Source organism: Myotis yumanensis, unplaced genomic scaffold (assembly GCF_028538775.1).
Source record: "Myotis yumanensis isolate MYYU_CA2020_CCGP unplaced genomic scaffold, mMyoYum1.0.hap1 SCAF_9, whole genome shotgun sequence".
In the NCBI taxonomy this organism is placed as follows: Eukaryota; Metazoa; Chordata; class Mammalia; order Chiroptera; family Vespertilionidae; genus Myotis; species Myotis yumanensis.
The window spans coordinates 75,826,354-75,850,186 of NW_027223760.1; the positions used below are offsets into that span (position 1 = coordinate 75,826,354).

The 23,833-nt window shown below is 36.9% G+C and overlaps 1 protein-coding gene across 2 annotated transcripts in view; it reads left to right on the top strand.

Annotated features, from left to right (window-relative positions):
• SUGCT (succinyl-CoA:glutarate-CoA transferase) overlaps positions 1–23,833 on the top strand; it is a 527,109-nt gene that overhangs the window by 474,317 nt on the left and 28,959 nt on the right. The gene's annotated exons all lie outside the window — the stretch shown is intronic.

Below are 23,833 nucleotides of genomic sequence, written 5' to 3' on the forward strand. Positions count from 1 at the left end.
ATGCTCCACATTGGTCTGTTTTGGAGCGAAAAAAATATGAGGGAGCAGATATTTTTGCCTTTGTATTACAATTTAGCAAAATCATTAATTATACTTATACCTGTAATATAATTTAAAGAAAAATAATCTTAGCTTAATGCCTTAAGTCTCTCTATAAAAAGTTAATGAGTAAAATATTGAATAAGGCTGGTGGTAAACACAAAATATAAAATTCTCATGTGTTTTTTGTGTGAAATCTAAGCACATACCTCATACAAGCATAATGGCAATAATATACTCAGACCATAGAAATAAGTGATTACAGTGAATGATGAAAAAATAAAGATGGCCACTATTAATGAATTTGCAATGATTATTTTCTTGAAAACATGTTATAAAGTGTTCTTAGTTTCATTCATTCAGCATAACACTGTTGATCAGCAAGAAAAAATTGCTATCTAAACTATGAGGTTGGCCTTATCAGAAATGATTTAGCTTAACCTGGCAATTATGTCTGCTTTTAATTATGTTAATGAAAGGTAAAGATATTTATAGATGAAATTAACATAGGGTTCATTAGCAGAAATAATTCTGAGTGGTTTTGTTGATTATATTGTTACATATCACCAAATAAATAGAAGAGCTATGCCAAACAATTCTCTCTGAGAATTACCAAGAAGAAATTATAATTAAATCCTATAATAGAAGAAAAAACAAAATAGGATATACGGGGCTCAGGTATACACAGAAGTGATAATTCAGAACACTTAACAGCTAAGTCAGGGCCCTTACCAAAAATGGTGGGATACTAGCCATGGTATCAGAACAGTGCTGCTAAAGGTTCACCCTTTGAATCATTAGAAATTTCAATGGGGTCCCAAGGAAGACATGGGACATAGAAGATAGCAGTTATTTGGTAATTAATATATTGATATTTTGGTAACCAGTATGGTAATACCAGTTCACACAAGCTGAGTATCAGTCATGGGAGATACCTAAATAATCCATTAGTAAACATTTGATTTATTTCCTATTAAACTTTACAAACAGAATCTGTCCTGACTCTGTGGCCTTCACTGTCAGAATTAATTTATAAGCGCAGGGCAGATATGAAAGGAGAGGATGCCAAGTAGAATGATGTGTAAAAACCTTTAGGAGATATCTGAGTATTCCACTTCTGGTAACGGGAAAACTAGCTTGCAATATACCAATCCTCCCAGCAAGGACAGTAAGGAAACTTTGATAATTTTTTAAAAAATCTGTTTGAAAGCACCGAGGAACTATTGAGAAAGCTAGGATTTCAGGGGTCAAATCACAAAGAAAAGGGAAACAAATTAAGGTGAGAACTATACTACTTCACTTTTGCTCCACTTTAAAATATTTCAGTTTTTTGACTTCCAGTACAGAGACCTACCAGAAAGTGGTGTCTTAGTGCATACATCAGTTTTACTGGGTTTGAGATTAGGGGTACATATGGCAGCAAGGACTTAAGGGCCCAAGATCTAAGATAAAAGTGGATAGTAGAGACAAAAATAAGAAGACTGAAATATGGAGAGAAGTAGCCAACCAGCTAAGGATCTTGGGACCCAGGGATTGATATGACAGTGAGTTCCCAGTCTCCTTCCACCTCCAAATTGGGTATTAAGCAAGCTGGCAACCAAAAATTGCAAGACCAAAACAAACAAACAAACAAACAAACAAACAAACAATCCCCAAGAAATTCCTGCTCTCTCTTGCCAAAGGACCGGACCAGGGAAAGTGGGAAGGTGCAAGCTAGAATTACAGATGACTTGTAGACAATGACCTCCCTACTTCGGTCAAACACCACAGGAAAAAACTGCAGCCCTACTCCAGCTCTGTCAGCAAATGAGAGGCACACTCCCCCAACACCCACCCACACTAGGGTGGTGTCACCCACTCTTCAGCTCTGTCAGTGAAAGCCATGTGGGTCGGAGGACCCAGGCACTCCTCTCACTATGAGCCAAGTTGGTATCTGCAGAGGCTCAGTGGGGAACCTGAACTCCTATCTTATCCAGCAGTATAGAGGAGCCTCCTGCTACACTTTCACCACAGGGTACTGGTGGAGATAAATTGGGGAGCCTGAGCTTCCACCACCACCTTATAGTAAAAAGGCAATACCCCCTTTGTCAGACGACTCCTTCTAAAACAGATTTAAATAAGATATAATCTCATAATATGTAAGATGTCTGGGATGCAATTATTATTTTTTTTAAATATCACGAACCAGGGAAATCTCAACTTTAATGAGAATAGACAATCAACTGAAGTCAACATTGGAATGCAGAGATGTTGTAATTATATGACAGAGGTTTTAAAGCATCATGTTAAAAATGCTTCAACAAGCAATTACAAACACACTTGAAACAAAGGAAAATTTAGAAAATCTTAACAATGAAATAGAATGTCTGCAAAGAAAGAGGATGTATACAGAAGGACCAAATGGAAATGATAGAATGTGTTCTGACTATAACGTTTTCATTATCCTTAGATGGACTGCTGGGTGGGCTGGGGAATACATTTAAAGTTCAAAATTTCTCAAGTCTGTCACAGCTTTTTTACTTTCCACTTAGCTCTCTTATGTCTTCTCCTCCTCACAATAGCTCACGTAGAGTTGCTACCACCTCCCATGGTCACCTGCTTGAGGTGAGCTAAGAGATGGGAAAGAGGACATGGTGAGAGTTAGGGTTCTTGCTGGTGACATAGTTCGATCACCTGTATCTACCTGGACTTTGTTGAGTTAGATTTGGAATTAGTTCACTTACTTCTTCAAGGGCCCCAAGAAATGAGAATCCCAAAGAGAAAAAGCCTATTTCATAATTCTATGGTTTAAAATATAGAAAGATTTTTTCCCATTGAGTATGATGTTGGCTGTAGGTTTGTCATATAAGCCTTTTATTATGTTGAGGTATAATCCCTCTCTTCCCATTTTGCTGAGGGTTTTTATCAAGAAAGGGTGTTGGATTTTGTCAAATGCTTTTTTCTGCATCAATTGATATCACTATGTGATTTTTATCTTTCAATTTGTTTATGTGATGTATCACATTTATTGATTTGCGGATATTGTACCATCCTTGCATCCCTGGGATAAATCCTACTTGGTCATGGTGTATGATCTTTCTGATGTACTGCTGAATCCGATTTGCTAGAATTTTGTTGAGGATTTTGGCATCTATGTTCATGAGTGATATTGGCCTGTAATTCTCTTTCATTGTGTTGTCTTTATCTGGTTTTGGTATTAGGGTGATGCTGACTTCATAGAATGAGCTTGGAAGTGTTCCTTCCTCTTGAATTTTTTGCAATAGTCTGAGGAGGATAGGGTTTAGTTCTTCCTTGAATGTTTGGTAAAACTCCCCTGTGAAGCCGTCTGGCCCTGGGCTTTTGTTTGCTGGAAGCTTTTTATGACTGCTTCAATTTCTTCCATAGTTATTGGCCTATTGAGATTTTTAGAATCTTCCTGATTGAGTTTTGGAAGGTTGTATTTTTCTAGGAATATGTCCATTTCCTCCACGTTGTCTAGTTTGTTAGAATAGAGTTGTTCATATTATTTTTTTAACAATCCTTTGTATTTCTGTGGGGTCTGTTGTTATTTCGCCTCTTTCATTTCTGATTTTGTTTATTTGGGTCCTCTCTCTTTGCTTCTTGGTGAGCCTGGCTAAAGGTTCATCAATCTTGTTTATCCTTTCAAAGAACCAGCTCTTGGTTTCATTGATCTTTTGTATTGTTGGGTTTTTTTTTGTCTTTATGTCATTTATTTCTGCTCTGATCTTTATTATCTCCTTCCTTCTGCTCACTCTGGGCTTTTCTTGTTGCTCTCTTTCTACTTCTTTAAGTTGTAGAGTTAGATAATTTATTACCATTTTTTTCTTGTTTTTTTTTGAGATAGGCTTGTAGAGTTATAAACTTACCTCACAGGACTGCTTTCACTGTGTGCCATAGATTTTGGATTGTTGTGTTTTCATTGTCATTTGTTTCCGGGATGTTTTCAATTTCTTCTCTGAGCTCTTTGGTAACCCAATCATTGTTTAATAACATGATATTTAGCCTCCAAGTGTTTGAATTTTTGGGATTGTTTTTATTTTAGATTATTTCTAATATTATGCCATTGTGTTCTGAGAAGATGCTTGATATGATTTCAATCTTCTTGAATTTGGGGAGACTTTGCCTGTGACCCAATATGTGGTCTATCTTTGAAAACGTCCCATGTGCACTTGAGAAGAACATATATTCTGTGGCTTTGGGGTGAAATGTTCTGAAGATGTCAATCTAGTGAGTCATTTAGGATTTCTGTTTCTTTGCTGATTTTTTGTCTAAAGGATTTATCCAGTGATGTCAGTGGAATATTAAAGTCCCCTACTGTGATTGTATTGTTGTCCATCTCTCCCTTGATATCTTCTAAGAGTTTTTTTATGTATTTGGGTGTTTCTGCATTGGGTGCATATATGTTTACCAGGGTTATATCCTCTTGTTGTATCAATTCCTTTATTATTATGAAGTGGCCTTCCTTATCTCTTGTTATGGCCTTCACTTTGAAGTCTATTTTGTCAGATATAAGTATTGCTACTCCAGCTTTTTTTTTCATTTCCATTTGCCTGTAATATAGTTTTCCAGTCCTTCACTTTCAGTCTGTGTGAGTCCCTTGTTCTGAGGTGGGTCTTTTGTAGACGGCATATATATGGGTCATGTTTTTTTTATCCATTCAGCCACTCAATGTCTTTTGATTGTAGCATTTAGTCTGTTTATGTTTAAAGTTATTATTGATAGGTACTTGTTTGTAGCCATTTTTATTTTTTGTGCTTGTGTTTCTTCTTCCCTTTTTATTTCTTCTTTTTACACCAGTCCCTTTAGCATTTCTTGCATTGATGGCTTGGTAGTAATAAACTCCCTTAGCCTTTTTTGTGCCTGTGAAGCTCCTTATTTCCCCTCCAATTTTGAATGATAGCCTTGTTAGATAGAGTATTCTTGGATTCAGTCCCTTGCTTTGCATCACTTTGTAAATTTCCTTACATTCCTTTCTGGCCGGATATGTTTCTGTAGAAAGAAGCTGATTTTTATAGCATAGTTATTTTCTTTCTAAAGCACTGTGCTTGGTTTTATACTCATCAACTTTTCTACTGCTAATAAAACCCAATGTGGTGAGTGTCATTCCCACATTTAAAAAATGAATGAAGGAGGAGGCCTGGAAAGATTAGGAAAGGTGTTCAGGTTCCCCTGACTAGTCAATGCCAGAGGCAAAATTCAAAGTCTGACATGTCTGATCCCAAAGAGTGCCTTCAAATTAAGATTTACTTGTACATGTATGGGAAAGAGAAAATGTATTACAAATAATAATTTCTCCATCAATGAATTTTCACCCCTTTAATACAACTTTTAGATATGTACTTATAGGGAAAAAAACAACAACCAAACAAATAGTGAGCCAACACACAAATATGAGACTTTTATTGAAATATATTTTCTTGAAGGCCTAATTCAGATTTAAAGAAGATTCAACTAGATAATAGAATAACAGGATGGGTTATAGAAATAATTTGCAGGCAAATAAAATTAATTTCAATGCAATAGTGAAATAATTCAAGAATATTATGTCACCACATGCTTACTTATGTGCACATAATCATTTAAACTCTGATCTCTTTACCTTGGTCAAATAAAAATTTGAGGTATTACTGGTGATTTTTTTTTAACAACAACTCTTTAACTTGAGCAATGAATAAATATTTCAATATAATCTGTTTTGAATATAGTATTGTATTCTGTACTTAGACAATGACTGATGTTTATTATTTCCATCTGTAAGCAATGAGTTAAATTGCCTTTTTGATGCAGTTTTTTTATTTGCTAGTCAAAGAATATTATGAATGATTGAAAGGATTTATAAAATGAGGTGGCTGAGATTTGTTCTTATTTGCTTCCAGCTGAAAGCATAATACACTTAATGCTTCCAGGATATGGAGGAGCTAACAGATGTCAAATGAGCAGGGAAAGCTATTTAGCTAAGATCTTTCAAAAGCCAAACAAAAATCTTTTCTTTTACAAAATCCATAAACTTTATTTTTCAGACATTAATTATATTTGACAGAAAATGCACTGCTGTTTACATAAAATGTATCTTTTTCTTTTTCAAATAAGAAAATAAAAGTTGTTATGATAAAGGTAAAACCACTGGATTAAAATTAGTGTAACATAAGTTTGTTTTAATCAAATAACCATTACTGTAAAATTTATCATCATAACTCTTTATTGTCTATCTAATGCAGACCAATAATTTTGTTTAAAGATAGAAACAAAATAATTAAAAATCAGCGAATGATTTTACTCACTATGTTGTTTAACCAGTTTTCTAATTGATCAGAGTTTCTAGGAACTGCTATTTGGTGCTGGATATTTTATCTGTGGATTTACTTTAGTGATCAGAGGTCTGCAAGGCTTGCTAACTAGGTCAATTTGGTATGCTTGAAAGAATAGCCATAATATTGTGCATTGCAATTTTAATAGCAAGATGGTAGTTTGAAGGAATAATTTGCTTAATGCTGTTTCCATAGGTCCCATGTAAGCAAACAGTAGAATGTTGGCAAGTTTTAACAATCAAGCCAGAGTTTAATAAAGGCAGGAAGGAATAAAAAATAGAAATATTATTCCTGGATTTACATTTTGTCTTACCTCTATCCAAATTCTTACTGTTAAAACGATCCAAAAATATATTGAAGATCTCACCTAGGCTGCCACCCTGCTCTTATAAACATGTAACTTTAATGAATGGGTTTGTTTCTGACAGACACTCCCTGTGGAATTAATCAGGAATACTAGGAATACAGCAACTATTTGGCCTTATACACTTCTGTCTTATTTCTCTCTTTTGTTGGCCTAATCTTTCCCCCTTTTCTTCCTCTGGGGAAACTCTTCCCACACACATGGAGATCATAAGCAACCATGTTGATCCAGCCCTCTGGCTACACTGATTGGCCAAGGGTTAACCTAAGATGGGTAAATATTAGGCATCACTACAGAGTTTTACAATTATAATGGAAGGAAGAGTTCCTATCCAGTGGCAGGAGCTGCATTGATTCAATGATTTTATAAGTCACATTAAATCTATACATCTCTGTCTTAAGATACATCTTGACATTAGACATATGAACATGTGCTGTGTCTTAGAATAGAAAGAGTATATTTAAAGAGTTTTAATCTGAAGCAGGGATAGGGTAGTTAGTTAAGGAGTTTTGCAGAAGAATGTCATCTGTACACATCCCATCCCATACAAGTACTGTCAGTCCCATCAATAGCAGGCTTTTGAAGCAGACGTGCATGCCTGCATTGCTGGTTGTTGTCAACGGACTTGTATATTCCAGTCTCGTGTTGAAAACCATCACTTCAATGTGGAGGATATTTGAATGGATCTTCAATTTATCTACTGCCTCTTGTTCTGATTCTATATTCACCAACAACCTATTAATTCTCAAGAAACAAATATGCTGATGGAATATTCTGGTCTCAGTGTAGCTGTCTGGTCCATGAGACAAAGATTGCTGATGCAAATTGTTAGTATCTTCTTGTAATTATGTTTCCATGTAGCTGTCTATAGGTGGAGAATGGGCCAATCATGGAAACATTAATATTTGTGCTTCACAGGACAGCTATACACTTTAAGGAGTGGTATTCTGGTATCTACTTCAGTGCTAAAGGCAGTTTGATTTTGAGTGTGTCAGCTTTCATGAGACTGAGAGCTGATAAGAACCAGGTTGTGGGTCTATAAAGCACAGGCTTGATCTCGCTGGAGTTCCCTCAGACCAGTAGTTCCGAAAGCTGTCAGTGTATCAAAGTCAGCTAGAGTGCTTTGTCAAAGTAAAGATTCCTGTGCTTGAGATGGTGTTTCAGTAAATCAGGTATAGTCTAGCTATTCACATTTTAAAAGACACTCCCCAGCTGGTTCCAATGTATAGCCATGTTTCGGAACCACTGTTTTAGACTCTATCTCCATATGATAGTCAGATGTGCATTCTCTTAACTGGATTTTTAAAGACATAATTAGATTTAGTGAGTTGCTAGATTTGCCTGTATTATACTCATAAATTCCTAGATGAAATTTCTGGCTGAGTAACCATAGTACACATTTCTGAGTTTGTAGAAGGGGGTTGGGATAGGGGCTGGCCACATGGGAAGTGGCCATGGAATTTCTGATGTAGTAAATAGGCAACCAAGCTCACTGTGCTCTTCCCTAGAGACTTCAGAAATGATTAGTGGCGATTCTACTCTTAACATTAATGATATCCTTTTCCCAGTTAGTCAGATAATTGATCCTTTTTACTTTGTTTTCATAATTATAGAATATCAATGAGGTCATTTGTACTAATTAGTAGTCACTATACCTTTGCCTTCATTTTTGCTGTCAAAATGTCAGCTTTCTATCTCATTGTGTTTCTTTGTAGGTAATCTTTTCTCTTTATCTATTGCTCACTTGAAACTTTTCTCTTAGATTTCTTTTATTTTTTCAATTTTACTATGATTTTTCTGAGCATGAGTTTATTGATATTTTTATTATCTCACTTGGGATTTGTTGGGCTTCCAGAATCTAAGAAATCATGACTTTCATCAATTGTGAAAAATTCTTCAAGTTTTGACTCTATTTTCTCCTTCTGGAACTTCACTTAGATGTGTCTTAAACCTAACCACCTTATTCTTCATGTCTGTTCACTTCTTTTTTATGTTTTTCAAATCTTTGTTCCTTCTATTGTATGCTGAGCAGTAACTTCAGGTCTGTTTTGCAGACTAAATGCCTCTTCAGCTGTGTCTAATCTGATGTTCAATCTTCCCATCAAGTTCTTAATTAAATTATTTTTTCACTTCTAGAAGCTATGTTTTTGAATGTTTCTGATTATTCTGATATACTTTGGTTTTTTCATGTAACTTTGATTTCTTCCCTATTTTCTTAAACATATTTATACACTGGATCTGGTAACCTAATATCTGAAATATTTGAATATCTGGTTGTTTTGCTTTGTCTAGTACAGCAGTTCTCAACTTGTGGGTCCTGACCCCTTTGGGGGTCAAACGACCCTTTCACAGGGGTCACCTAAGACCATTGGAAAACACATATATAATTACATATTGTTTTTGTGATTAATCTCTGTGCTTCATTTATGTTCAATTTGTAACAATGAAAATACATCCTGCATATCAGATATTTACATTACGATTCATAACAGTAGCAATGAAGTAGCAACGAAAATAATTTTATGGGTGGGGGTCACCACAACATGAGGAACTGTATTAAAGGGTCGCGGCATTAGGAAGGTTGAGAACCACTGGTCTAGTACTTGGAGACTTATTTACAGGTATACTATGTTATGTGTGTTCATTAGAACTTAAACTGACAGAATTTTTTGAGGCCTAGATTGAGAACACATTCCTTTAGGTTGGCCTCTGGTAGACATCTATGACACTGTAAACTACATTCCACCTTATAGTTTTTGTGACCACCAAAGTGGTATTAAGCAAGCTCCAAACTTGTATGAGGACTGACTTGTGGTAAGTTATAAGAATTTACCACAAAGAAAATTTTTTATTAATCCTTATCTAAATCAGAGTGAGACATATTTTTTCTTGCCATTGTGCCATGTATGATGGATTTTATTTCTAATTTACCATTTTACAGAGGTTATACCATTTTGAGGGGTCTTGGCTTTGGGGAAGTCTCAAACATGACTTCTCACCTTGTACAACCCTTAATGTATGTCTTCTGTTCTCCATGTGGTCCTTTAGGCCACAGCTGGAAGTCATTAAGCATTGGTAGATGCTCTTGGGGTAGCTTTTGGCTTCAGAACTTAACTATTTATATTTTTTTCTGTTTGTTGGGTCCTTTACAACTCCCCTCATCCCTCGCCACTGCCCAAGAATTTCTTTTACTTTCTTATTAATTCATACATTTAAATTATTTACAAATATAGCCTAACATTTTTATTTACTTTTTAAGATATTTTATTATTGATTTCAGAGAGGAAAGGAGAGGGAGAGAGAGATAGAAATATCAATGAGAAGAGAGAATCATTGATTGGCTGCCTCCTGCATGCCCCAAACTGGGGATCAAGCCTGCAACCTGGGCATATGCCCTGACTGGGAATTGAATTGTGACTTCTCCTGGTTCATAGGTCAACACTCAACCACACCAGCCGGGCTAGCTTAACATTTTTAAATGTCTTGGATCAAAAGGGTTTTTTAATGATATTTCCATAAACAGAAGTTCCATTAAAATGTAATTAAGACCTTTTAATTTTCCAATTCTCATTTTATGCTACTTACATTCATTTTGAGCAATCAAACAATACAAAAAGCTTACAGGATCTTAATATACATTTTTCCACTACCCTCTGGGTGTTTGTGTGCGTGTGTGTGTATGTGTGTGTGTGTGCGTATGTTTGTTTGTTTATTTTTTTGGTCTGATGAGTAAATGTATACTTAGAGTAGCACTTGCCAAAGTGAGTTCCATAAAACACTAATTTGTAGTTATGTAGGCAAATAAGTTTGGGAAGCCCTGGATTAAACAAAGTTACAGATGTTCTGACTAAAGACATTGTGTGGTGTGTAATATGTGCAGTTTTGAGAGTGGGATGACTTATAGGACTGATACACTTCCCAGGGGTACACTTGTGGAAAGTTGGCCCAGAAAAATGTCTTCCTTAAGACTACAGAGGAAGTTAGTAGCAGAGCAAAGGCTAGACCCCAGTTCTTCTAGCTCTCTGTTCCTCTTTATCATTACAATGAAACATTTCACAAATAGCTGGTTATGAAACTACTAGAGGCCCGATGCACAAAGATTCATGCAAGAGTAGGACTTTCTTCCCCTGGCTGCCAGCATTGCCTTTGCTCTGGCTGAGAGCTGCCTTCTGCCTTCGGGCACTGCCCAAAGGCCCAGAGCAGCCAGGGCAGGGGCAGAACACCTGTGTTGTCACCATGGCGATGACACAAGCATCTCAGCCCGGCTTCCGCCATCTTTGTTGCATCAATTTGCATATTCCCTCCTTATTGGCTGTGAGCACCACCATCTTTGTTGTGAAGTGATGGTCAATTTGCATATTTCTTCTTTATTAGCTAGGATTGTCAGTAGTGCCCTATCCTCAAATTGAAATGCATTTGGAGCCTGTCTTCTTTCACTAAATGAAAAGGAAGTTGGCTTCTCTTTCCAAAATAGCTAAATAGGAATGCTCCAGAAGTTCTTTAAGGAAAATACAGATCTGAAGTTCCAGATCTTTACCTGAAGTAGAAAAGTGATGTTTTCACAGGGCTTTAATACAAATCAGTGCAGATATACAGTGATCTTGTCTGATTTTTAAAAGGGCTTGCATTCTCCTGAAAAGAAGCGTTTTTAGTTGGCAGGGAATAAACTCCCAAGGACAAGTTGTTACAGATAACTTTTTAAAAAACTACTTTTGGATTTTAACCAGCAGAATGTGCACAGTTTCTGACAGCTTATTCTTCCCCATATCACCCAGAAAATGGACTGTGCAAACTTGGGAAGATGAAGTGCAATATTATTTACATTTTTGTGCCAAAAAATTATAAAGTAAAATAGTCAAACATGCTGAGTGAGTGCAGCATATGAAAATTAATAGGAACATTTTGAATATGCGATATTGTATTTGAAACAATATAAATGAAAATGGTCTGTTGAAGTACTTTTTTGACCTTTTAAATGTTTCGTTCCCTCTCTCTTTTTTTTTTAACACTCTCAATTGTTTATAATAACTCTTTGAATCTTAGACCTTAAAGTTTGCTCCTTATAGAATTTCCTTTCCTCTGTGTGTCTGTGTACAACAAATATTTTTCAGGGGGAAAAATCCACAGTGCCTTGAGTTCACTAAATAGTCAGTTAATGATGTCTAATAGCATTGACGTAGGATGTGAGGATGAGTATTGGGTTTGGAATTCAAGTGTTGGTGTACCATTCAGTAATTAATCTATGAAAATAAGTGGATATATAATATGATATTTAAAGGGAATGAGTACATTATAGCTACTTTAAGGAGAGAACTTATAATTGAAGGTTAAGGAGTGACCTCAGAATTTCTGAAATGGTGTTTAATAAGATGGAAACTTGCTAGAATTTTTACTAACAAGAAGCATATTATGGAGAATTCATAATAAAGAAAAAACAGAAGAGAAAGAGAAAACATATTGAACTTTTACTCTCTGTCAGGTATCGTGTTAGGTGCTGGACATATATTATGGGTTTGTTATGTTTGTACCTCAAAAGCTAAAGAAAGTTTCTGTTATCATCCCAGACATACATATGAGGCTTAGAGAGCTAACAAGCTAAAAAGGTAATTTGTACAAGATCTTACATCATAAAATGGTAAATCAGGAATTTGAACCCAGTTGTTTTCTGACACCTGCCTTAATTGTTAAACTACATTGACTCCTGCATCAGGCTATGGGCTATATCTTTTTTTTTTTATATCCTTGCCAATTTGGAGAAAGGGCTTGACTTTAAGCAATGAATCTGAACCAGTGAAGGTCTGTAGCCAACTGGTAACCCCAGCAGTTTGGGCATGAGGCTAGGACTGAAAAGAGAGGGTGAGTGAAGGTCAGCAATAGATGAGCCTATAGCTGGACTCTGGGGACAAGCCAGGGGTAACCTGGAAGCTGAATGTCCAAACAACAAGGCAGAGTAGAGCCACAGTTGACTGGGATATGAACAAAGTAGCTAAGTGGATCAGGACATTTCTGAAAAAGCGTTTTCTAGTGGTCATAAGTTTGCAACCTATAGGGCATACCTAGGGGGCTCATTGAAGTCTTGTGATAACTTTCATGGGCCTCACAAAATAAAGAGGAGAGTAGGTAATGCACTCCATTTAATTTCACGCATTTTCAGTTAGTGTTTATCAAATAGCACATGAACTTTTTTAAACCATAATATTGATCCTTGATATCTGCATTTAACTTAAAATACACAGCACTTCATAGTCATAAAATAACCCAGGTTGAAACACCTGCCTAATTTTCTCACACAAAAAAATGCATAGTGGGCAGGTCCTTATAAACCATATATATTTTTTTCATTTGGAAAATATGACGACTCTTCACAATTCACAGCTCAGTTATTTTAATTTCTTAACTCAAGATGTCTCATACTACACTCACTGGTTATCCATCCTTTGAAATCTGTTCCTCCTCTTGTATTCACTCTCTATGATATTCACCCCATCGGTTACTATAGCTGGAAGCTTTGCCATCATCCCTAAAAGGCTTCTTCTTCCTCACCCCCGTGTGCAGTTGGTCAAGAGAAATCTCAATTCCAAATCATATGTCTCTCTCAAAGTTTTCCTTTCCCCTGCATCCCTAAATTCCTCATCCTACCTACATTATAAGCCAATGGGCTTCCTAATGTTTAATATTTAGGTAAGGCACTGATTGTCAGCTCTGTTTATTGTCGTTAAGTTACAGGATCGTATCATCAAAAGCATGGGACCTGAAAGGAAGGGCCAGGGGCCGCTTTGCTTAGAAGGTGTAATGCCTCTCCCTGAAGGGAGTCTGGAGCCAGCCCCTCCTCTTTGTGCACCATGTGGCCCTTGAGATCCCCAAGAACTGGTCTTCTTATTTATCCAAACACTGAAACCAAAACTTTAAAAGACTAACATCAAAGTTATTGCAAAATTATGATAGCTTTGGCTAGAAATAGCATGCTATTTTTGGAACTTTCTGAAGAAAATGTATTGAAAATTTCCTGTGCGATTGGTTTGAAAAATTGACCTAAGTATGTTATTTTAAAGAAAATTACCCAAACAACCAGAAGAAAGGACAGAGGGGAGGGATTGAAAAGGGTTGGTTGGTTGATGGCTGACATGTGAAACTCTTTACCATTCATAAAATATTTAGGTTATTTGAGCTAAGGAGGAAATTGCTAAGGATTAGGTTTGTAGCACTTGACCATGTCTCAGAAGTGCTACTCCGTAAAACTTGTCAAAGGCAAAAAAAAGGGAAAGCAATCCCATTAGAAAACCTGGGCTTTACTTCCTGTTGTTTATTAAATTTGTCAGTTGAAGCAGTAAGGATTATGGCAGGAGATTTATTAATTTTTCAGAAACCCTGGCATGAAGCAGCCTTACCCTTGGCACTAGCCTGGAAAATGTGGTGCAGGAAGTTTGTGAAACAAGCAGAATGCTGAATACCTGTTGTGAAAAAGTCATTACTACAGCAAACCTGTCACAGATGAAGCCAGCTAACAAATTTAGGAACGGCTTTCTTCCTAACACTCAGCAAGATTTTATTCACGATCTTTTTGTATGAAGGAAAATTCTTTTTGTATAAAGGAACATTCTTGTATAAAGGAAAATTCTTTCATAGCACAAGTGCTATGGTGGTTCCTGTCATGACCCTGGGCCTAGAAAATGACATTATGCTTCAGGCAAACATTTGTTTGTAATTCTAACATTCAAGAGTCATTATCATGGATGTCTAGATTAAGTCTTGCCTACCCTCGCCCTGGCTAGTGTGGCTCTGTTGGTTGATTTGCTGTACCTTCTGGGAGGTACAGCAAATGGCCGCGTACTACTCTGAGGAAGTAAATTTAGAAATGAAAGCTTGTGGGACATTCCAACTTGGGCTGAACTTTGAACTCACTTATGTACCTTGAACATAGGGATGAGTAGATAAACAGCAACCCTAAAGATGTTATGAATTATTTGGTTTAATAGATATGCTTCAGACCCTTGTTGGCCGGGATGGGTACAGCTTAAAATACCCTCGTACTTGCACTTGAGGAGGATGTGACTTCACAGACAAGAATCTGCATATAGTCTTGCATCTCTTCTAGCAAATATTAGGCATGGCTACAGAGAAACTCAGTTATTAAAGTGAAAAGAAACTGTTTCCTATGGTATGAATTTAAAGAATAGACTTACTTTTTACTCCCTTTTAAATAGAAACAGTGAGTGGAAGTGGAATAAAATTAAGGTAAATAAGAGGAAACAGTGAAATTTTGTAGACTGTGGAGTAGTCTCACTGGGAACATTTTGGAAGCCCCATCACTTAGTCATTTCAAACTAGACCAGACAAATGACTTGAAGATAAGCTGTAAGAGGCAAGGTTGTAGAGAAATGAATGAATGATTTTTTTCTCTGTTACCTATGGAAAATTTCTCATTGGTGTCAACACACACACACACACACATCACTTACTTTAAAATTGCCTCCTGACTTTTTAATTTGATCATCACAAATATGGCATTTTAAAATGTCAAATGCCTCTTTCTATTGCTGGATCTACATTTACTGTCAATTCTGATGCCCTCTTTTCTTCATTATGGACAAGGTTTTCTCTTTGGACTATAAAATCCTTACAAGTTTCCCCTTTGTCGTATTTAAAGCCTTGTAAAAACCGTCCCCACTGTGTCCTAGAGATTGCAAGTAGTGAACAGTAGAGCTTCCTCTCTGAGACTTGGTAGGGAACAAGGAGAATAACTGAAGTCCCATCAAATGGGGATCTGCAGAAGCTGTGCATTTCATCAGGCTCATTCAAAATACCCAACCAGAAGGCCACGGAGCGTCCCCTCCATCCCCGGAGTAATACACTGTGAATGGATAGCTGGTAGAAGTCACAACAGTGAAGAGACAACTTATTGCAAATTGGGAGCTGGAAGTAGGGATATTAAACATAAACATCTCTCCTCTTCCCTATTCTTCAGAGTGTAGCAAGTTTTGCACCAAAAGATATATAAATGACTGGATTAGATGAACTCTTTTGTTCTATTAACTAGAGTAAGAAATTTGAATGAGATTTTTAAAAATTATTTGTGGTTTTCCACTTAAACATGTTAATTTATATTCCTCATGGGAAATTAGAAATTGGTTACATGTTTCCTTAAAAAAGATATTTAACTATTCTAGGTAGTTGATCATAGCATGACAGAATATCAATTTTTATTTTCAATTGTAAAATTTTGGAAGACAAAATTTTTCTGTTATACTTCATTCTTTTTCTTCTCCTGGCCTTGTAAGAGAAAAATAATGGAATAACAATGATAGCAATAATAAAACATCAGCAACCACTTATGGAATACTCACAAATATGCCAAACCTTGTATTAAGCTCTTCGTAGGTACTGTTTCATTTTATCCTCACAGCTCTTCAAGTAAGCTGTTCTTATTTTACTGATGGGAAGATTGATCTTAGAGAGGTTCAACTATGCCTAAAATCATACAGCTAGTGTATAGCAAGATTCAAGCCAATTTTTCTGACTCCACGGCTCATGGCTCATGTCTTTAATTACCTGCCATAAGCCTCAGAAAGACACATGCTCATTTAGATCTTAAGAGTCGTTGTATTTCCTATGATCCTCCCTTCCCTCACTTTGTATCTTCTTATAACATTCACAAGAAGAAATAAGAGTCCATTTTCCAAAATAATATTTTTGAACCACTAGAAATACTAGACACTACATTATTAACTTTGCCAGCTATTAAAATAGTCTCACAAATAACATGATCATGCAACTAGGGCTGGACTACTTACATTACCTAACGGAAGCAAGTAGTGGTTCTAAAAAAAAAACTCGTACAGTAAATTAAAATTTATTTGAAAATGGCACATTTTTTTCTGTTGCTTTTGGGATTTTCCCAATTGCTAGTTTTATTCGAGAATATAAAGCACATGGTTATAATTCTTATGGGAAGGGTAGTGCATTGATTCCATTTTCTTTTGCAACAGAAGGGAAAGGGTTCACATTATTTTTCTATCTAGAAATCTAGAAAGATCAACTTTACAACATGAAGTTTACTCACTTTCCACCCCAAATGCCCTATCATAGTAGGGTGACTAAATGGAACATGTGATGTCAAGAGAATAGTATTTTACTCATTGTTTCAAAGATGCTGATCATAATGATCTAGGAATTAATGATGCACCAGAGAGAAAAAAATGTGTAGACATCATCCTGCCTCCCCAAAGCTTACCAATTTGTGCAGCATTATATACCTTGTGCATAAATATGACATTGGACATAAAACTACTGGAGACGCTTACCAAAAATGCAAGCAAATGCTCAATTGAACAATAAAGTATCGATACCTTTATTTTCCCCGCTCCAGATAGAATGCAGGCGGTATGAGGACAGAATCTTGGTATTTCTTAGTTAATGGCTCTCTGTCTAGCACCTAGAAGAGTACCTGGCACATAATAGATATTTAGTAAGTTATGTCTTACATAATGTGAACTTTATGAGAAGTAATCAAGGGGACACTGCAACTCTCCCTGCATATATTTCTAGATCTATGAGGAGGAATAGCGGGATTGTCCACCCTCCTTTCCTTAATATCGCTGTCCAGGCCATTGCCCTTCTCAGACAAAATTATTCTTTCAGGGCAATAACATTGTGGGTGATTCAAGGACTGAATATCTTAAATGAAAGCATCTTTTAGAAAACATGATAAGGTACTCAAGGACAACGTTCTTGTCATTTATATGTTCTGAATGATGTCCAGCTGCTCATGGGTCATCTCCAAGTTCTAAATTGCCGTAATAAAAAGATTAGTGCTATTGTCCTAGAAGTGCTGTGTCTCTCCCAGCTTGAGTCCAGAAAACAAATGCTGGCACCATGGGACTGATTCTGCACCCATGTGGAATAATTTAATTTTATTAATAATGCGAAAAATGTTAAGAAAATAGTCGTAGGGAAAAAAGGCAGAATATGGGGCATGCAAAACTAGTCTTTTTCATCTGTAGTCCAGGATCCATTTGTTTTCCATTGTTTGCTGTAGTTATTCTGTATCTGTTTTCACTTTTATTTGTGGTCAGCTTCGATATGTCTATATGAAAGCACATGTCAGAAGTAAAATGACTATCTGTTTATAGTTGGCTACAGGCAGTTGGACAGTTTTAGAGTTTACTGGCTCCTGGATCAGTTTCCCATGCCTGCTTGAAGCAAACTAGTTAATATACCGCAAAGGAAAAAGGCGTTGTCATTAAAGGTCCATAAATCCAAGTCATTGAGCTAGATTCTGGGCCCAAACTCTGTCCTTAGATTCTCATGCCTAGCTCCCCAGCTGAAATATGCCCCTCTGAAATTCTCATGCAATTTTCATTGACTACAGTGGCACCAGCTGTGTCCAAGGGTAGAATCTGGCTAGCTGCATGTAATTTACTGTATGGGTTGGGGGTACAAAGCCAAAAAAACCTTGTTTACTATTTATATGGGCCTTCACCAATTTCTGAATGCCAAAAGAGATGAACTCCCTGCTTCTGAATAACTCATTCATCAAAACAGATGAGAACATTTTTATTTCTTGGGTTTAGTTAGAAGGAAAATATTTGGGGTTCTTCACTTCAGCCCAACCTGACAACACCTTACAACAAGATGGCTTGCTTTAGGCAGAGAGCCATATGTGCAAGCAGTTGTGTCCACGAGAGTATGGCAAAGACACTGAGGATGGCTTGAATCTTCTTGTAGCTTTCCTACAAAGTTCAAGTTTTCATAAACCATTTGCAGAGCAACCACTTTGATTGGTATCATTCAAATGTAGGAAACTGTTAATGCCTCCCCTGTCAGCAATCAATAGTTTTTCTGTGTACTTAATGGCAGTTGCCATTTATTATATTATGTTCTTGTGAAAAGATTACATTTTCCTTTGAGGTACTTTTTAGTATAAAAATGCTTGTGTTTTGCCTTTGAACATATTAAATGGTTCCATGTGTATTATCAAGCTATTGTAGTAGTGAAAACAGGGTGTCACTCTGACTTGGTCTAAAATCATTGCATGTCTGTGAAATGTCATTTGAGGAACCTCAAGACAAACGCCAGAAATGTAGAGCAGAGAGAAGAAAAGGCTCCTTGTAGCTGTGCCTGCATCATGGAAAGCATTTGGAGAACCTCCTGAGAAGCAATGGAATAGTTACACTTCCAAACCCTCAAATATCAAGCATCCAAGTGAAGACCATTAAGTTTAATAAGCTCTTTCGTCTGTAAAAGAAAACTAAATCCTTAAAGAAATGTCAAGTTTGCAAGTACCTAGGCCTAGATATTTTGGACTAAATTCAAGCTCTTTAAGAAAGGGTATGTCTAAAGCTTTCAATATTGACGGGGTTTTGTTCTCAAAGGGTTCCAGATGGTCCTGTAGAGCCAGTTTCAGGGTTTCATCAAACTCATGGTCAAGACTTGCAGATGTCCAATCCAAAGCCCCCTACTTTAAATCTATTTTACCCTGTCTGTACTGCTAAGAATGTTGAGAATCTTTCCTCCTAAGGCATTCTTTGCACATTGATATTCTATTCAAGACAGGCTTAGCTTTATCTTCTCTACTGGCACCATTGTAACTACTTTCATCAACCTGATTTTCCTCTCTTTGCTTCTATCTGTTATTCTGTTCTCTCAGTTTTATAAAATTAGGGAAACTATAGTGGTTCTAATTAGTTGTGCTCTCTTATACCCATCCTTGGGGGATTTTATGTTGGTTTTGTTACTCCCTCCTATTGTATCTGTTTTGTTAAGAAAAGCAACATTATGAATGTTTATCTTGAGATCAGGTTCTGACTTCACATATTTGAATTCAGAGTAGCTACACCACTTAACCAAGTTGCTTAAACTAGTGCTTTACAACATTTTTAATGCCATGGAATGAAAATTAAATTGATAATATTTGTACAAGGGCTGGGATGAGAACCCTGGGGTAAACAAATGAGGCTTCTGGAAGCAGAGGCCAGAGTCTGGCTCAGCTGCTCTAAGAGGCGAGCTGATATATATCCCAGAAGACTCATAACCTATTCTCTATGCAGTACCATGGCATAGCAGGTGGCAATATATGGCTTCAGATCTTTATAGATCAGTTTTCTGATCTATGAAATGGAAATAAGAGGCATATCCACTACTCACTTCTTAAAGTTGTAAAGATTAAGTTAGTTCATACATATAAAGAAAGCACTTAGCATAATTCCCATTATCAAAAAGGTGCTAATTAGTAGTGGCAGTAGTTGAAGTAGTGGTAGTTAACAGCAGTTAGAGTAACTTTGTTTCTTTATAATATCATAAGTTGGAGAGAATCATTAATACACCATATAGGCCAATTCTATTTACATTTTCAAAGAACAGTTGCATTATCTGATGCCTAATGGACGATAGGAAATATTTATGTGAGGCAAGGTCAGTGAGGAGGGGAAATATGTGGAGAGCAAGATGCCAAGGCAGGTAGAGTCTGGATAAAATGACTCAGTTTCTCATTAGAAGAAAGCAAACTGTCCAAAGAACAGGTTACATAACTAAAATTTAGTCAATAAGCTGAGATTTAGGAAAGGACTATGGACCTTGAGGAAGCAGGAAGCTGAACTGCCAGACAGAAGCTCAGTATCATGATAAGACTAACCTGGGGGTTGTTTGAATGATGACAAAAGGACCATCTGGCTACTCTGGACATGTCCCTGGCCACTCAACTTTACCCTGTTTGCAAGCACAGGAAGTACAGGAGTAAGTGAGGAAAACCCAGGAGCTTAGCAGTGGATTTCAGGCCCGAGAAAGCTGTTCTGAAGGACTTCTCTCTTGAGACTGGCCCCTGGCCTCACATGCAGATAGAGGAAATCAGATATCCAGCAACAGAAGTCTGGGCAGCTGAACAAGTGGGAATGGCCATCTGGAAAACTAAGAAGCCTTAGATTTGTAAGAACTATATTCAGCCAAGTCTGGATTATCTGCACAGAGGCATCCGTATGCTTGGGCACTATCTCTTACCTCACTGCTCAAATGGTCTACTTCCAGCCATGCTCCCTGGGGACATTGCCCAAGCCTTACTCTCTGTCAGTTTAGCAAAGCCTAGTTGGTTAAATTTCTTTGCCTTCCATTGTTTATGCCTAATAAGGGAGCCAGTCTGCTATGAGTTGGGATAAGGAGCTGGTGGTAGGAAGAACATTCTTCCAAGGGCCTTTTGATCTTTGAGGCTACAAGTGGCTTTTATGTAAAAAATATCTCTTCTATGTGTCATTCAAACAGACTTCTTTTCTTCCCATGAATGTAATTGTTCTCTTGGAGATTTTATATGAAACAGGCTGTAGGCCATCCCAAAGTCAGGCAGAAGAGGAAGGCATATGACTTTGGACAAGCTGTTTCATACCTTTGGGTCTGTTTTCTTTTCTGGAAACTTAACAAGTTGAACTTGATAAGGTAAATTTGATAGTGTGTTATTGCTGTTAAAAACATGATTTTGAAGATGAATATACCTGACTTTAAATCCTCGTTCTGTTTCTTGGCAAAAGTGATGCAACTACACTAGAGGCTCACTTTTCTAGTCTATCAACAAGGTTGTTATAAGGATTATAAAAATTATGCTTGTAAAGTGCTTAATAGTACCTGGATATTATAAGTGCTAAGTAAATTTTAGCCCATATTACTTTTCTATCTATAATTTTTCTCCTAGGATTGAATTTTACATACATACTAGAGGCCTGGTGCATGAAATTTGTGCATGGGTGTGGTGGTCCCTCAGCCTGGCCTGCATGCTTTACAATCTTGGACATCCCTCTCACAATCTGGGACTGCTGGCTCCTAACTGCTTGCCCCCTAACTGCCCCTTTGCAGGCCTGGTTGCTCCCTAACTGCTCCCCTGCCGGCCTGATCGCCCCCTAACCACCTCTGCCTTGGCGCCTACCACTGTGGCTTTGTCTGGAAGGACGTCCAGATGGATGTCTGGTCTAATTAGCATATTGTCATTTTATTATATAGGACAGTGATGGCGAACCTCTGGTGCCATGTCACACACAGAAATTTTTTGATATTTGCAACCATAGTAAAACAAAGACTTATATTTTTGATATTTATTTTATATATTTAAATACCATTTAACAAAGAAAAATCAACCAAAAAAATGAGTTCGTGTGTCACCTCTGACATGCGTGTCATAGGTTCGCCATCACTGATATAGGATATTACTCTCTACCACATATGCCAGTACTCTATTAGTGTGGACAAATAAAAATTGCCAATGAAGGCACTATGTTTGATTCTATATATATAAGTACATTTGTATGTATACATGTATTTTCTTCATTCTTTTCTTCTTTCCCCTCCTCTTCCTCCTTCTCCTTCTCCTCCTCCTTCTTCTTTCTCTCTCTCTCTCATACACAAACTACAACAAAAAGGTAACTGGATTTCCTACTATCAATGGAATCTACAATTTACTTAAAGATGTATCATACCTGCAACCCTACTGTATGCAGAAGTAAAGGTCCTCTCTAATATAGAAGGAACAAAATATTGATGAGTGAGGTATTCACCACTGTGCAGTGTTAGCTATGGTCATTAACCTTAGAAACAGGTCTGTTTTGGTAGGAGCACACATGTAATAAGCCAAATAGAGCTGCATGAAGGTCTTGTAAAAAAGAAGTCTGAGAAAGGAATGGGAATGGAGTGAGAAATGTTTGTGTCTAGTGTCTTTTGAGAAAAGCTTTTCAGAATATGAACCAACACCTCTGTTGTTCAGTATTACATTTCTCATTCTAGTTGAGTAGTTTTTGATGTAATTCAGAGTCTGGAGCATCTTTGGTTTTGTGTATAGTGCAGGTAAGTCTGATGTTTTATTTATTTATTCATTTATCTATTATTTTTCTAAAAACATTAATACATAATTGTAGTTTTCCATCATTGTGCTAGATGGTAGAAGTACAAGTGTGACTAAGACTGGATCGCTACCCACTAGGAACTTACAGTCTTGGAGGAGACAGAAGAAGAAGTCAGTACTCTCGTTATAGTGGGTGGGTACTATGAAAGAGGTTACAGAAGGTCCTATGGGAACACAGAGCAAGACCACTGAAATCAAGGGGGAGTCAGGGAATGAGTACTTGAATAAGGCAGCAATAGAGGAGTGCAGTGAAGAAGATATATTGGAGAGAAGTTAAAGCATGGAGTAACTGACAGCAGTGAAACTGTACTTAGACTCAGATTACTGACTGGAGCTACTAGGATAATAATGGTATCACCCATTGATGTAAGGAACACAAGACAAAGATCTGATTTGTGCAAAATAATGAAGACTCTGATTTTAACCATGTCAAATTTGAGGATCTTGTGGGACACCCAAAGGAAGATAAGGTATCCAGCAAACAATTGTCATTAGGATTTAAATGGAGGTTGAAGCCAAGAGTATGTATGTACTTCTTCAAAGAGAGAGTATATAGATTTAAGAAAAGTAGTTCATGCCCAGCTGGTGTTCTCACTGTTTGAGCATCAACCCCTGAACCAGGAGATCCAGGGTTGATTCCCAGTAAGGGCACATGCCTGGGTTGCAGGCTCAATCCCTAGGCATGCAGGAGGCAGCCAATCAATGATTCTCTCTCATCATTAATGTTTCTATATCTCTCTCCCTCTCCCCTCCTCTCTCTGAAATCAATAAAAACATATTTTTTAAAAGGAATAGTAGGTCATAATATGCCTGATTAATTTATAAGGATTGAGATGAGGAAATACAGAAGATAGAGATGATTAAAAAAGAAATAACTTTGTAGATAGGAGAATGCCAAGAAGAATTGTATCAGATAAACTAAGAGAGTGTGACCTTCTGGAAGGAGATAGTGATCAGCAGAGTCCAATATCCCAGAAACAAGATAAATTTGGGGGTTTTTTGAGTAAAGAGTATCTTAATTCAAGTTTTCATAAGTAATAGTGGCTTTTTTGTAAGTGCACACTCAAAAAATGAAGTAGGCACTAACCTTATTTATGTAACCAAGTTTTGGCAGAATAGGAATTATAGAAAAGTCAGGCCTTGCTGAGATTTGGATTCTGTTCAGAAACCATAAGTTCAGGATACATCATAACTTTTGCAACCAGGATATATTGTTGCTTCCTGAAGGTTCTATGGAATACAAAGGAC